General features: G+C 50.7%; 1 pseudogene across 1 annotated transcript in view; it reads right to left on the minus strand.

The window, feature by feature from the left end:
- Positions 1 to 2,060: 2,060 nt before the first annotated feature.
- Positions 2,061 to 15,147, minus strand: part of LOC143503262 (threonylcarbamoyladenosine tRNA methylthiotransferase-like) — a 59,692-nt pseudogene continuing 46,605 nt past the window's right edge. The window contains exons 5-6 of the transcript XR_013127194.1: positions 14,465 to 14,629; positions 2,061 to 2,716 (exon numbers count right to left, since the gene is read on the minus strand). The product of XR_013127194.1 is annotated as a threonylcarbamoyladenosine tRNA methylthiotransferase-like (transcript). The remainder of the gene's footprint in view (positions 2,717 to 14,464; positions 14,630 to 15,147) is intronic.

Here is a 15,147-nt window from a genome sequence, read left to right on the forward strand (position 1 = left end):
CACCCAGTCCATGACTGCATCTGTACGGTGTACCACCTCGCACGCAAGGGGGAAGAGATAGAGGGGAGGGGCTATCAAGGGGGCGGGGCTGTCAGGGAGCTCTCTATTCTCTGTCTGTGCTGCTGATGAAATAAAGCGAGTGAAAGGTTATCCAGCGTGAGTGGAGGGCCGCCGTGCAGAGATAAGGCGGAGCTGAGAAACGGGCTCTGTTGACGAGCGACCCGGCCCACAGCCAGCACTGACACAAGCTCTCTGCGCCACGCCATTTACGGCCGGAACTTTCAGCACCTCCAATAAGCCGACTCACTGGCAGAGAGCTCCCAAACCCCACTGCGCCTTATGAATATGCACGAGCCCCATTGCCATGGCGATAAAGCCGCCCCTCCCAGGGCACGCCCACCGCCATGGAAGGCTCCCCCCTTCCGCTGTGTATACAGAGAACAAATGTGGTTTTTGCATTCAGTGGCACGGCAACGCGGGCGTGTCAATCAGAGCTCTGCGCTCCCTGACTGGATTTGGGTAGGTGGTGGTGACAGAGGGCCCAATTACACGGCGGCCGCCCAGCGTGGGGTGGGGGGTGGGGTGGGGTGGAGTAGCCCGGTGTCACGCGGGCTGAGGAAAAATGTTTGTTTAAAATTAATTGACTGTGTGTCTAGAGGCCTGCAACATAGCACGCTGCCACAGTGAGACAAACGAGACGCTGGCCCAGAGTGAGTGAGAAACAAAAGAGACGCTGGCCCAGAGTGAGTGAGAAACAAACGAGACGCTGGCCATGAGTGAGTGAGAAACAAACGAGACGCTGGCCCTGAGTTAGAGAGAAACAAATGAGATGCTGGCCCAGAGTGAGTGAGAAACAAACGAGACGCTGGCCCTGAGTGAGTGAGAAACAAACGAGACGCTGGAGTGTTCGAGGTAAAAACCAGAGAGCGTGGAGCGTCTGTCACCCATCGCTTAGGCGAATGCGGGGGACATCATTTAAAGATTAAAATGAAGTGATTGAACTGCCTAATGATATAACAAGGCAGCTGCTTTAAAGAGATTGTTTTTATTCAATTTTAAGATACAAAACATTTTACAGCATCCAGATTACTTGGGCGGGAGTAACTTCAGGCCAGGGGGCTTGGGGGATCATGAAGAGATCAGAGCCAGAGAGCAGCTTACCCAGACAATGTCACAGGTGCCATCGTTTCTCAGGATTGGCCAGACACCACAAATCCCAGAAACCTTTAACAGACTGCTGGGATGCTTCAGTCCGAAGCTAGGGATCGCATGCCAGGTCAAAGGTCATGCTCGCAGTGATGGGACTAGAGTGGGTGGGGTCATAATCACCTGCTAGCCATTTGCAAAGCTACCGGACATTAATGCCACGGAGTTCTTACTCCCTCCAGCTTTTAAAAACAATCTGTTTCCATATTCCATAACAAATATTCTATAACCATTCAGGAGATCCTGTTACATACGGAGCACAGAGCAATAAGGTTGCTTGTGAAAGACGGAAAACAGTAATGTGGATTAAAGGAGGTAATATACAGAGATCAGAAAAATAAACAGTTAATCTATAAAACGTAGATTTCTGTCAGTTTAATCTTCACTGCTCCACAGGCACAACCCACACGGGTGCTGGCATTGCCCAGCAGAACCCCCAGCATGGCGCCCCTGGGTGCAGGCCCCAGTGAAACGCCCCCTCCCCCCTCCCCTCTGCCCCCTGAACCCACGCACGCGGCTTTCAACAAAAGCGTCTTTCTGCCGTGCTGTATGCATACCTGGGGCTCCACGCCGTGAGGATGAGACACACTTCTGGGCTGTTCGTAATCCTACCGCAAACGCCCATTAACACGCGTCTGCCGGCGCTTTGTCCGACCAGACGGACCTTTGTCCTGGCGTCATTAATTCAACAAAGGCGTTCCTCTCTTCTCCTCTGCCCAGGTAGGGAGGGCGGCGTGCTGACGCGAGCCGCTCCGAGAGCGTGCGCAGAGCAGGGGAGGCGCGAGCCCCGTGGGCCGGCGTCCCGCTGCTGAGGCCCGCAAGAACATTCCAGAAACACAACCGGGGAGACTGAGGCGAGTGTGTGGAATCTCATTTATTAGGGCTGATTTATGCTGAAACCAAAGATGTGTGTGTGGGGGGACCAGTCTGAGTCAAGCAATCAAACACGTGTTCTGAAACGTCAAGGAGGACAAAAGGAGACGGCAGTAACTGGGCTTTGGGTCTGTCCTTACACGCCCGGCAGCTTTCCGAAAAAAAACAAAAACAAGTTATTTCTAAAACATCGTTATCTATGCCTTACAAAGAAAATGGTGCAAATATTCATACGCACAAATCGTTGCAAATGGTTGCATCGATGTATTACAGACCACTTTCTGTGTTAAATGTAACCTTTAAAATAAGCAGTAAAACCCATGGTATCCAGTCTTTTCAATAAACTCAGAAGGTTACGAGCTTAACTTTTGACCTAGACTCCCAAAATGCTCATGTTCGAGGATCGGCAGGCAGGTCCTGTGGATCCAGAGGTCTGTCAGAAGGGCGGCCGTCCGAGTTTCGGGGCTCCGATTCAGTGGCGGAGGTTCTCGAAAACAAAACGCAGTGCAACAGCCAACAAAACCAGCCCCAGTGAAAGCAGCGCGAGTCCTTCGACGTCCAGGTTCCGCCACCAGCCAATCAGCACGGAGGACACGGCGGGGGAAACAGCCCCATTCTGACACGAGCCTTTCAATACCTGCAAAAGGAGAGAAGAGACGTTAAATGGGAATTTTAAAAAGCAGTTTCTTTCAAATTGGAGCTTTACCTTGAGCCTGTCGCCCTGCACAAAGAGAAACAAGGTAAGACGGCCTTCATCTGCATCTGTCTCTTCTCTGATTGGCCAGCGGAAGCTCCTGACCACTCTCCACTCTTTCAGCTGAAGTCCTCCAGCCATCTCCTCCTTCACTATAGTGTATCAGACGCTGCTCAAGGTCCCATCACATGATCTTATTTTGAAAGACAATAGAGAGGTTTGACCAGCTCTCCTCATCCTGCAGAACTTCCACACCTTCTGAACCGAATTCGGCATCTTCACTGAACAGGGCAGCATGTCCCGCATGTGCCAGTGAGGCAGGACTATGTCCTGCGCCCTGAAGCGTCATAGTGTCAAGATTGTCTTAAACGACAAGCTCAGAGTGACATTTGTCATTCAACAATGATCGTTTTTTGGGGTTTTTTTTAATTCTTTTTCAGGAAAGTGCGTAGATCAGATCCGATCTCGCCCAGTTGCCGGAGAGTAGTGATATGAACCAGTCACCTGACCAACGAAACCACACACACACACACACACACACACACACACACACACACACACACACACCCCCACACACACACACCCACACACAGAGCACTGGCTCCCAGCAAGCCGAACGAGAATGTCCACAATCAGGACTCAGGTCTCCTGTAATGTGTCAGGCCATTAAAACCTCGTTTATAATGGACAATTTAATGAAGAGATGTCTCCCAGTAGGGTGGTCCTGTCAGCCCAACCCATAATATGCTCATAGTGGGGGGGTGGGGTGTCAGAGGATCGATCTAAATGAGTTTTATGAGTTTAATATTTCAGGCCTACTACAGTAGTCATTGAGGCCTGAACTACATGGAAGTGAATCTCAGCGTCCTCCTGACCACAGGCTAACTGGCTTTTGTTCCTGGCCGTCCAACCTCAGAGTACGGAAGGTTCCAGAAAGCACATCCACACAGGCCCAAACAGCAGGTCACACCACTCTGCCCTTGTGCTGGATTAAGGCAGAACACCTTCTGCTCACACCTCCTCTGTCTGAGCCCATTGGTCTGGGCTGGAAGACACCCGAGTCCATCCTGGTGCCAGGTGCATGTCACATGCTGAGCTGAAACCCAAAACTCCTAAGCTGGCAGCGGGGCACGACCTGACCTATGACCTACGACCTGCGCTCAGGTGTCGCTGGGCTTCTTGTGCCTGTCCGTGTTTGGAGGAGAACGGTGTCACTGCGGCTGTAAATCAGACGTGGAGGTGCGATGGCTGAACTGAGCACTTCAACGAGACGCTTACACCTCTGTGCCCTGGGGTCAAACAGTCGGCCCCAGGCACATCATCTCAAGTGCTGTTTCCATAGCGCTGTTGCCGTAGCGCTGTTGCCGTAGCGCTGTGTCCCTCAGAGCGACCTTCCTCTGAATGTCAGTAGGAGTGACCAGGAGTGTGTAAGTCTGTCCAGGCGCCTCATTGATCCATGTCTGCCTGCTGCTCTGACAGGGGCTCAACACGCCTACTTTGTCTCGCACACACACACACACACACACACACACTCACGCACACACACTCACACATATACATGCATGTGCACACACAAATCAATGCTGTTGATGGTCTGTGTTGGTCTGTCTCTGAACTCTGTCAGCACCTTGAGCATGGCTGGTGAGGTGGAACGGGGGGGTGGTCAAGGACGTGAGTGTGGAATCTTCAGACGCCATCCAGACCCCATTACTCTCCCAGTCATTCAAGGTGATGATCTGAACACACACACACATGTTCAGACATGCACACAGACATGCAGGCCACATGTGCTCTTTACGTGCTCTCTCTCTCTCTCTCTCTCACACACACACACACACACACACACACACACACACAGCTGTAGTTCAACCAGACTATCCGTTGTAATGCATCTGTAATGGTGGAGTCTCACTGAACTTCACGTGACATCCAGCACTAGACCAGCTGTGTTTTGGTGCTGTATCCAAACCTGGGTCACACGTGCTATGCGTGACCCAAACTCACGTGTGACCCAGAACGTGAGGAGGGAACCACAAAGCTGCTCTCTCTCTCTCTCCTCTCATTCTCTCGCTACCTCTCCTCCTTCACTACTGGACAACCTCTCCTCTTTCTCCTCTCTCTCTCTCTCTCTCTCTCTCTCTCTCTCTCTCTCTCTCCTCTATGAAAAACAACAATCTAATGTTCCTTGTAGAGTAGGAATGCAGTGATACACACGCAGGACTCTCAAATCCAAGACCACCTGTTGGATGTATAAATATGGTGAATTTGGTCATTGTAAAATGTTATGAATGTTGTGGTAGAAGCTCAAAATACACAGAAATTTTGGAGCTTGAATAGGGAACATATAAATTAATTCAATTTAATGTGCTTGAGGAGTGGATTTAGTATTATAAAAAAATTGTTTATGAATTGTATTAAATGAGGCCCCAAAATTCTAATTAAAATTTCTCTTATTCAACAATTTCAGATACTTATTTGTATTGCTTTAACTAAAACATTTCTAAGTTTGTTTCGAGTATATTTTACAACCAGCTACTGCACAGTTACGGTAGTGAGTAAGATAACCAGCTAATAGAGGTTTGCACACAGCAGACCCCAAACACTTAGCTAGCTAATGTTAGCTTGTTACCAACGTATGTGGTTCACTTTACCAACCAGTAAAGGCTATTTCCTGATTGACCGATCACCTACTACACGTTTCGGGTGACTCCTGAAAACACAATACTTCAATACTACTGTCACGTTAGCATCTACTTGCTGGGTCACGTTCCAGTACAGTCAAAACATTGTTATCATAGCAACGTCACAAACATCTGAGCTGCCCCCAACTGTCACGTCAGTCATACGACCTTAACCAGGGTTTTTGACATGCGTGTGAAAACTCCCCTGAAGTGTTTCAAACGCCAGGGGATTAGACTGTGATTCAAATTAGATGTGTTAAAATGAATTATTATTAAAACATGGCAAGTTATGACCATAACCACCTCAGTGATAAGATTGTGTTTGTTTTTTAATGCATGATAAACTTTCTTTAAAATGAAGAAATTAATTAAAGAATTTAATTACTACACCAATTACTCAGGGATGAGAATGTAATTAACCCAGTTAGTTTCTGTGACCTTTGCAGATCAAGGAAACCTTATCAATTAGTATGTAATTATTATTTTACTATAAACTACATTAATTTTACATGAGGAAAATGAGGAGAAAGTATACCAACAACTGCAGTGAGAGACGTGGTGTCTGCTCAATCATTGAGAAGTGCACGAGACGAAACGGAGACGGCGTCTCATCAGGAAGTGTGGGGAGAGCTCACCCACACACCAACAACTACAGTGAAGGACCCACAACCTCAAGAATGCTTCACTGCGTTCACCTGGCACACAGTAACACCCAATTACATAATCACACACATTTCAAAGAACTGATGAGATTCTCTCTGTGTGTGATGTGTGTGTGTGTGTGTTTGAATAGTGCAATCCCAAAGCAACAAGCTGTAAGGATTGCATGGGAGTGTGTTTTCTGGCAAGGCCGGCTGTGCTGTGGGCTTCTGGGAAGGCTGTGGGATGGTGTTAGAAGCGAAGAATGGGGCTTTGCCTGGATGCCTGCAGCTCTGTAAGGCAGGGTGACTGGAAACCACAGCGAGGACCCCTGCGGAGGTGACTAGGCATGCAAACGACTGCCTGTCTCAAAGGAATCATAGGCCAGTGGACCATGTGATGATGCAAAGAGCCAGAAATCCAATCTCAAAACACACCCACACAAGCATACACAAAGACTCAGATACACACACACTCACACACACGTACACTTGTATGTAATGTGGAAGTATAGGTTCAGACGCTGTCAGGATATCAGGACAGGGTCAGGAAGAGTCAGGATAAGGGGGCAGAGTCAGAAAGAATCAGGACAGCAGGACAGAGTTAGGAAGGATCAGGACAGCAGGACAGGGTCTGGCTGGATCAAGATAAGGCACTATAGCACTATAGAGTGAGCAGGCACAGGGTAGGGAGGCATCACACATCTACAGAGCGTCCTCCCCAGCAGATATAGAGAGCGTCCTCCCCAGCAGATATAGAGAGCGTCCTCTCCAGCAGATATAGAGAGCGTCCTCCCCAGCAGATATAGAGAGCGTCCTCCCCAGCAGATATAGAGAGCGTCCTCCCCAGCAGATATAGAGAGCGTCCTCCCCAGCAGATATACAGAGTGTCCTCCCCAGCAGATATAGAGAGCGTCCTCCCCAGCAGATCTAGAGAGCGTCCTCTCCAGCAGATATAGAGAGCGTCCTCTCCAGCAGATATAGAGAGCGTCCTCCCCAGCAGATCTAGAGAGCGTCCTCTCCAGCAGATATAGAGAGCGTCCTCTCCAGCAGATATAGAGAGCGTCCTCCCCAGCAGATATAGAGAGCGTCCTCTCCAGCAGATATAGAGAGCGTCCTCTCCAGCAGATATAGAGAGCGTCCTCCCCAGCAGATATAGAGAGCGTCCTCCCCAGCAGATATACAGAGTGTCCTCCCCAGCAGATATAGAGAGCGTCCTCCCCAGCAGATCTAGAGAGCGTCCTCTCCAGCAGATCTACAGAGCGTCCTCCCCAGCAGATATAGAGAGCGTCCTCCCCAGCAGATATAGAGAGCGTCCTCTCCAGCAGATATAGAGAGCGTCCTCTCCAGCAGATATAGAGAGCGTCCTCCCCAGCAGATATAGAGAGCGTCCTCCCCAGCAGATATAGAGAGCGTCCTCCCCAGCAGATATAGAGAGCGTCCTCCCCAGCAGATATAGAGAGCGTCCTCTCCAGCAGATATAGAGAGCGTCCTCCCCAGCAGATATAGAGAGCGTCCTCTCCAGCAGATATAGAGAGCGTCCTCCCCAGCAGATATAGAGAGCGTCCTCTCCAGCAGATATAGAGAGCGTCCTCCCCAGCAGATATAGAGAGCGTCCTCCCCAGCAGATATACAGAGTGTCCTCCCCAGCAGATATAGAGAGCGTCCTCCCCAGCAGATCTAGAGAGCGTCCTCTCCAGCAGATCTAGAGAGCGTCCTCCCCAGCAGATATAGAGAGCGTCCTCCCCAGCAGATATAGAGAGCGTCCTCTCCAGCAGATATAGAGAGCGTCCTCCCCAGCAGATCTAGAGAGCGTCCTCTCCAGCAGATATAGAGAGCGTCCTCTCCAGCAGATATAGAGAGCGTCCTCTCCAGCAGATATAGAGAGCGTCCTCCCCAGCAGATATAGAGAGCGTCCTCCCCAGCAGATATAGAGAGCGTCCTCTCCAGCAGATATAGAGAGCGTCCTCTCCAGCAGATATAGAGAGTGTCCTCCCCAGCAGATATAGAGAGCGTCCTCCCCAGCAGATCTAGAGAGCGTCCTCTCCAGCAGATCTAGAGAGCGTCCTCCCCAGCAGATATAGAGAGCGTCCTCCCCAGCAGATCTAGAGAGCGTCCTCCCCAGCAGATCTAGAGAGCGTCCTCTCCAGCAGATATAGAGAGCGTCCTCTCCAGCAGATATAGAGAGTGTCCTCCCCAGCAGATATAGAGAGCGTCCTCCCCAGCAGATCTAGAGAGCGTCCTCTCCAGCAGATCTAGAGAGCGTCCTCCCCAGCAGATATAGAGAGCGTCCTCCCCAGCAGATCTAGAGAGCGTCCTCCCCAGCAGATATAGAGAGCGTCCTCCCCAGCAGATATAGAGAGCGTCCTCCCCAGCAGATATAGAGAGCGTCCTCTCCAGCAGATATAGAGAGCGTCCTCCCCAGCAGATATAGAGAGCGTCCTCTCCAGCAGATATAGAGAGCGTCCTCCCCAGCAGATCTAGAGAGCGTCCTCTCCAGCAGATATAGAGAGCGTCCTCCCCAGCAGATCTAGAGAGCGTCCTCTCCAGCAGATATAGAGAGCGTCCTCCCCAGCAGATATAGAGAGCGTCCTCTCCAGCAGATATAGAGAGCGTCCTCCCCAGCAGATATAGAGAGCGTCCTCTCCAGCAGATATAGAGAGCGTCCTCCCCAGCAGATATAGAGAGCGTCCTCCCCAGCAGATATACAGAGTGTCCTCCCCAGCAGATATAGAGAGCGTCCTCCCCAGCAGATCTAGAGAGCGTCCTCTCCAGCAGATCTAGAGAGCGTCCTCCCCAGCAGATATAGAGAGCGTCCTCCCCAGCAGATATAGAGAGCGTCCTCTCCAGCAGATATAGAGAGCGTCCTCCCCAGCAGATCTAGAGAGCGTCCTCCCCAGCAGATATAGAGAGTGTCCTCCCCAGCAGATATAGAGAGCGTCCTCCCCAGCAGATCTAGAGAGCGTCCTCCCCAGCAGATATAGAGAGCGTCCTCCCCAGCAGATATAGAGAGCGTCCTCCCCAGCAGATATAGAGAGCGTCCTCTCCAGCAGATATAGAGAGCGTCCTCCCCAGCAGATATAGAGAGCGTCCTCCCTAGCAGATATACAGAGCGTCCTCCCCAGCAGATATACAGAGCGTCCTCCCCAGCAGATATACAGAGCGTCCTCCCCAGCAGATATAGAGAGCGTCCTCTCCAGCAGATATAGAGAGCGTCCTCCCCAGCAGATATAGAGAGCGTCCTCCCCAGCAGATATAGAGAGCGTCCTCCCCAGCAGATATAGAGAGCGTCCTCCCCAGCAGATATAGAGAGCGTCCTCTCCAGCAGATCTAGAGATCGTCCTCTCCAGCAGATATAGAGAGCGTCCTCTCCAGCAGATATAAAGAGCGTCCTCTCCAGCAGATATAGAGAGCGTCCTCTCCAGCAGATATAGAGAGCGTCCTCCCCAGCAGATATAGAGAGCGTCCTCTCCAGCAGATATAGAGAGCGTCCTCTCCAGCAGATATAGAGAGCGTCCTCCCCAGCAGATATAGAGCCAGTTCAACCTGCCAGGTGTGAATGGGGAACCTTGTGTTGGAATCACTCATCTCCTCCCCCTCTCACTCATTCATGTGTAGAAGCTCCTGTTTTCCCTAAGAGAGCGAACAAACCTCCCTGTCACGCACAACAGGAAAACACGATGGTGTACGTGTGTGTGTGTGTGTGTGTGTGTGTGTGTGTGTGTGTGTGTGTGTGTGTGTGTGAGCATGTGCATACACATGCATGCAAAGGAGCCTCTAGGACAATCCAACAGCTCAAAGCAGGATGTGAGATAATGACACAGGAAGCAGAGAGACAACCATGTCCTGAGAGAGACAACCATGTCCTGAGAGAGACAACCAAGTCCTGAGAGAGACAACCATGTCCTGAGAGAGACAACCATGTGTCAGGAATGAGTTGGACAACCACAAGTCCAAGTGAGAGGAAACCCATAGTGTGGAGAACAACAATGCTTAGATCCTGTGGGCCTGCTGATCCAGACAGATGAACAAACACTGGAGAACCAACCAGACATGGTCACAGTAGATAAGAAATCAGCAGTAACATCCCAAAAGATGTTAACATCTAAACGGAGGAGCATGAACTCAGAAACTCATCAAGGAAAGAAGAACATAAGAGAACATGGAGGTCAAGTCCAAGGTCGGCCCAGTGGTGATGGGACAACTGGGGTTGTGACCCCACAGCTGGGGTCGTGACCCATCGGCTGGGGGAGTGCCTCCAACAGATCCCAAGAACGGCCATGTGAACGTCAGTGTGTGCCTCTCCCTGTGTGTTTGGTTTTTAATGGAACTTTGTCTCTACCATAACAAGCATAATTTGATTCACTGACTCAAATCCTATGTGATGGTCTTGGACACAGAAACACACAAGCTGTTATACATGACTCTTTAGGGACTTCAGAGAAGTCCTTGTTGAGCTATCAGTTAACACACAATTATCGCTTGTGCTTAAGCATAAATTAATTAATAACAATAAAAAGCTAAACTCTACTCCAGTGTGGTTAGTTTGGAATGTTCCACAAACATTCTGCCACCCCTATAGCCTTGAGACGGGTTACTGATTGACTCCGAGAGGGGTTACTGATTGACTCCGAGAGGGGTTACTGATTGACCCCGAGAGGGGTTACTGATTGACCCCGAGAGGGGCAACTGATTGACCCCGAGAGGGGTTACTGATTGACCCCGAGAGGGGTTACGGATTGACCCCGAGAGGGGTTACGGATTGACCCCAAGAGGGGTTACTGATTGACCCGAGAGGGGTTACTGATTGACCCAGAGAGGGGTTACTGATTGACCCAGAGAGGGGAAACTGATTGACCCCGAGAGGGGTTACTGATTGACCTCGAGAGGGGTTACTGATTGACCCGAGAGGGGTTACTGATTGACCCCGAGAGGGGTTACTGATTGACCCCGAAGGGTTACTGATTGACCCCGAGAGGGGTTACTGATTGACCCTGAGAAACAACACTCAAGGTTGTGTCACTCCGAGCAGATATGGCCCTTGGCCTGGGGGTGGGTAGACATTGATACTAGCAGAACTAGCATCAATGCTAGTTTCAGTGTCTGTTGGGGCTCCACTGTTGCAGCATGGCAACGTGGGTATTCTTGGACACGAGCCCAAGTCCCTCTCGATTTGAGGTGAATGTAGAGCCTCAGGAACTGCAGCACCACCTGCTGTTCTAAACCGACGAGCAGGGCTGTTCATTCCTGAATGCTGTTTTGGAACAGGTTCATGTGCTGTTAGTAGGTAGGGGTACCTATTCTTCTCCAGATTAACAGTCAGATTAACTTCATCTACATCAATCCACATCATTTAGTATGACAACCCCACACACTGTAGTTTAGGACTGTAGATCATGCAATTGTGCCACAGTCTTGTGAACATAAAACAATAATCAGCCTGTTTTGTTTTTAAAAGCCTGCCAGCGGAACACGCGTGTAGAATGTCTCAACCCCGCTTCCTGTGCTGCAGCAAAACACGCCCCCTCACTCAGGGTTCCCGTGGGGGTGGCGTGGTCAGCGATTACAGGGATCCCACCCTGAAGGAGACCTGCAAATTGCCAGAGGGCACACACCTGGACGCAAAAACCCGCCCCTGACCCTGCCCCTTGAACCCGCCCCCTGACCCCGCCTCCACACTTTCTCTTCAGTGGGATCAGAGAGAGCCATGAATCAATAAATTACAATCAGAGCAGCCTTCCACCTGCCTGGGCCCCTCTCTCTGGGTATGGGCCCTTCTCTCTCTGGGTCTGGGCCCCTCTCTCTCTGGGTCTGGGCCCCTCTCTCTCTGGGTATGGGCCCCTCTGGGCCCCTCTCTCTCTGGGTATGGGCCCCTCTCTCTCTGGGTCTGGGCCCCTCTGGGCCCCTCTCTCTCTGGGTATGGGCCCCTCTCTCTCTGGGTCTGGGCCCCTCTCTCTCTGGGTATGGGCCCCTCTGGGCCCCTCTCTCTCTGGGTATGGGCCCCTCTCTCTCTGGGTATGGGCCCCTCTCTCTCTGGGTATGGGCCCCTCTCTCTCTGGGTATGGGCCCCTCTCTCTCTGGGTATGGGCCCCTCTGGGCCCCTCTCTCTCTGGGTATGGGCCCCTCTCTCTCTGGGTATGGGCCCCTCTCTCTCTGGGTATGGGCCCCTCTCTCTCTGGGTATGGGCCCCTCTCTCTCTGGGTATGGGCCCCTCTGGGCCCCTCTCTCTCTGGGTATGGGCCCCTCTCTCTCTGGGTATGGGCCCCTCTCTCTCTGGGTATGGGCCCTTCTCTCTCTGGGTATGGGCCCCTCTCTCTCTGGGTATGGGCCCCTCTCTCTCTGGGTATGGGCCCCTCTCTCTCTGGGTATGGGCCCCTCTCTCTGGGTATGGGCCCCTCTCTCTGGGTCTGGGCCCCTCTCTCTGGGTTTGGGCCCCTCTCTCTGGGTTTGGGCCCCTCTCTCTGGGTTTGGGCCCTTCCATCTAGGCAGGGGTAATTTTTTCTTGGTATGGGCCCCTGTCTATGGGTAGGAGTCACTCTCTCTGGGCAGGCATAACAAATATCTATGGGATAAATAAAGCATTTAAAAAGTTTTTTTTTGTTTTGTTAGTTTGGGGTTTTATAGAACTCACTTTATGGAAGCTTGCCACGCAATAGCACCACAGACATGGTGTGATGTATTTTGTCTGTGAGACGGTGTGATGTATTTTGTCTGAGGAAGGGTGGTTGGGGAATTATATGGACCACTTAACTGTCACTATTTGTCATTTCGGTGGTAATCTGCGGGTGCCATGTTATTTTGTTGGGGGTGATATAAAGACACACACACACACACACACACACACACACACACACACATTGAGTAGATGGCAGTGAGGACATCGAAAGATGCACCAAAATGTGTAACACATTTTAATTTCACACTCCATCAGCTTTTATGGCTGGTTCTGGTGGATCCAGGGGAGGCAGACAGACAGGAAGACAGACAGACAGGAAGGCAGACAGACAGGAAGGCAGACAGACGTGCCCCGTTCAGCCATCCTGACAGCTGAGAGGACAACGCTGAGCTCAAACTGCCCCCCCAGGGGTCCCCTGCCCCCCCCAGGGGGGGTGTCTCGCTCCTCATCCGCCTGCTGAAACTGCTCCAGAGAGGCAGAGAGGGAGGGAGAGGAGAGGGCAGCTGACCCCACTCTGGGGCAGATATCATTCTGTTACCTCCATGTTGAGGAGACAGCAGGAGGCACGTTTGAGTGAGCAGAGGCATTTACTGAGAGGCCTACTTGAAGAGAACGTTGAACCGAGAAGCTTGAAAAAAAGTCGGCTCGCAGAAGAGTCAGTTAGCCCTCCCCCCGCACAGTGACACTCTCAGTAGCAAAAAGAAATTCCTCCAAAATAAACAATAACAATAAATATTCCATCCAACGTGACGATCTTCCATTTCACATCTCTACAAGTGACACCTGCATTTTCCCCTCACATGAAACCTTGATTTGTTCATGTAAAAATAGAAACAAGAAAATTCTTCTTTTTGATGTCGGAGCAGCACACGCATGCTTGCAGGCTCACGTGTGCACATGCGTGTGCTGAAACAGACGTATCTCTGGAGGCCGTGGATCTAAGCAACCGCCAGTAATGTCTTTCTAGTTGACTTTCATCTGTGTCTCTGCGGTGTCTGAATGCTTCAGAGCCAGTCTGCAGCGTAGTGTGTGTCATACACACACACACACACACACACACACACACACACACACACACACACACACACACACACCCACCCCAAAACAATGTAGCCTCAAGAAAGGCTAATAATTTTTTATTACAAACTTCATCCTATCATTATAAATGAATTAAGTATTAAGCATGAATACTCAGTAGTAGACATGGATCAGTATTTAGTCTTTGTCGTTCTAACAAATGTGATGGTAAGAACAGGCATCACCTGACCTCAGGTCAGCTCACCACAACACTCCACAAAACTGTTCACTGCCACTCCAGATCACGCAGCAAAGAGCCAGCGATCTACCGGACGAACTGTTGAGCCCTACAGTGCTGACGCATGTAAATGAAAACACTGGCATTCTAACACACGGGTGGGGGAGCCACTAGCCTCCGCCGCTAACATCTTCAACAACACCACAGACACATCGTGGGCCCCAGGCCTTGTGGAAACCTGGCGAGACTCGATGGACTGGTTCCTCCGCTACGGTATGTACGCTGCTCCTCTAAACAGCATCAAGGTGCAGATGGTGAGATGTTGGACACCATCCCTACCTCCCTGTGTAAGTCTGCAGCTCCACTAGTAATAGATCACGCACAGAGGTGAGGGCAAACGGCTGATCTCAGATCAGGGCTTGAGCGCGTGGCGGGGCTGACCTGGCCGAGGCCCGACACCTCTCCTTTCTGCAGCGGCCGGCCGACGGAAGGTGTGATGATGGCGGCGTTTTCCACCGGGTGACCCCGCAGGAAGTGCTTGCCTGCCTCGTAGATATCCACCGTGATCATCTTCCCTCTGAACTCGGGCTGCTTTGGAACCAGGACCTTCAAAGAGAACACATGGAGAAACTGACACAAATACCACAACAAGCACCACGGGAGCAGAGAGACAAACACACACACGCACACGCACACACACACACCTATAACACACTCAACCAACAAGCCTACAAGAGATTCCAGTGTTGTATGAAAGACTCCAGAGGTCTATGAGACATTCCAGGTTTCACAATAGATTCCAGCTCTACAACAAATTTCAGAGTTCTATGAGAGATTCTGGAACTCTAAAAGATTCTAGGCATCACAAAAGATTTCAGAACTTTGAGAGATTCCAGAGCTTTACGAAAGATTCCAGAACTCTATGAGAGATTCCACAGCTTTACGAAAGATTCCAGAACTCTATAAGTGATTTTAGCGCTCCAGATTCCAGATTTTGACAAGAGATTCGAGAGCTTTATGAGACATTCAATATCTCTATGAGAGATTCCAGAGCTCTATGAGAGTTCTACAAGCCCTTTTATCTACGGCAGGACCTTTATGGTCATAATGCCTACACACAAGAT

This window comes from Brachyhypopomus gauderio, unplaced genomic scaffold, assembly GCF_052324685.1.
Source record: "Brachyhypopomus gauderio isolate BG-103 unplaced genomic scaffold, BGAUD_0.2 sc221, whole genome shotgun sequence".
NCBI classification, from domain to species: domain Eukaryota; kingdom Metazoa; phylum Chordata; class Actinopteri; order Gymnotiformes; family Hypopomidae; genus Brachyhypopomus; species Brachyhypopomus gauderio.